This window comes from Suricata suricatta, chromosome 2 (assembly GCF_006229205.1).
Source record: "Suricata suricatta isolate VVHF042 chromosome 2, meerkat_22Aug2017_6uvM2_HiC, whole genome shotgun sequence".
Classification (NCBI taxonomy): Eukaryota; Metazoa; Chordata; class Mammalia; order Carnivora; family Herpestidae; genus Suricata; species Suricata suricatta.
In genome coordinates, this window is record NC_043701.1 from 163,311,508 (window position 1) to 163,312,722 (window position 1,215).

The window sequence follows — 1,215 nt, forward strand, 5'->3', positions numbered from 1 at the left end:
ATATATTCACGATAGAGTACTACATGGCAATGAGAGGGAATGACATATGGCCCTTCGTAGGAAAGTGGATGGACCTTGAGGGTGTCATGCTGAGTGAAGTAAGCCAGGCAGAGAAGGACAGAAACCATATGTTTGTACTCATAGGTCTAGCAGGAAAACAAGAGAGACCTAATGGAGAACCAGGGGGAACGGAGGAGAGAGAGAGAGTTGGGGAGAGAGAGAGATGCAAAACTATTGAATGCTGAGAATGAACTGAGGGTTGAGAGGGAAGGGGGAGGGGGTAAAAGAGGTGGTGGTGATGGTGGAGGGCACTTAAGGGGGAGAGCACTGGGTGTTGTATGGAAAACAATTTGACAATAAAATATTATGGAGAAAAAAAATCTGAAGAAGCCTATCAAATATTTTGGTGGGTTTTTTTTCTTATTCTTAGGAGTTCTAAATATAACAACTTGTTTCTTACTGTGAAGGGAATGTGCTCACATGTCCCAGATCAGTAGATTTCTAAGGACTTCACAGATGTCAGCCTCTAGAGCATGCATGTTTTCCATAGCCTCCAGTTTGCCACTTCTTGCTTATCTAGCCTGATTGGAGTCATATTCCTGATATGCTGCACCAGTGCACTATTCTGCAGAATGTGCAAATGATCCAAGTATCTTTGACAATATTATGACAAAGGTTGGGAGTGTTAACATAATCCTGTTAGCGTTACAAATATATAATGCCCCACATAAGGCTAACTGCTTCTGATTCCCCTTCCTAATAGGAATGGGAAATAGGCCTTCACTAATACCTGGTTAATTCTATAGTAACATTCTTTCCTATAGTATGATCTATATTGTATTTTAGGAGCCAGAGCAGTGAAATAAATGAAGATTTAACAGGAAGGACCTCCCTTCATTCTTTGTTTTTTGAGGGTGACACTTTATATCATTTCACTTAGGATGCATTATTGTTTTTTATTTATTATTTTTGGGGAGAGGGAATTTCAAAGGTACCTATTTAATCTACCCCAATATAATAGCTCTTATCCTAGGTGTAAGAACCAATATTAGGATTCTTCTAACTGCAAATATGTCCATTCCAAATATGCATTAACTGACCAAGAAAATGATTACCAAGTTTGTCTGTGGACCCACTGGATCCGTTGTGAACCAGATTTAGATTAGAACTTCATTTATTACCTGCATCACATAACAGGGGATCATGAGTATCAAT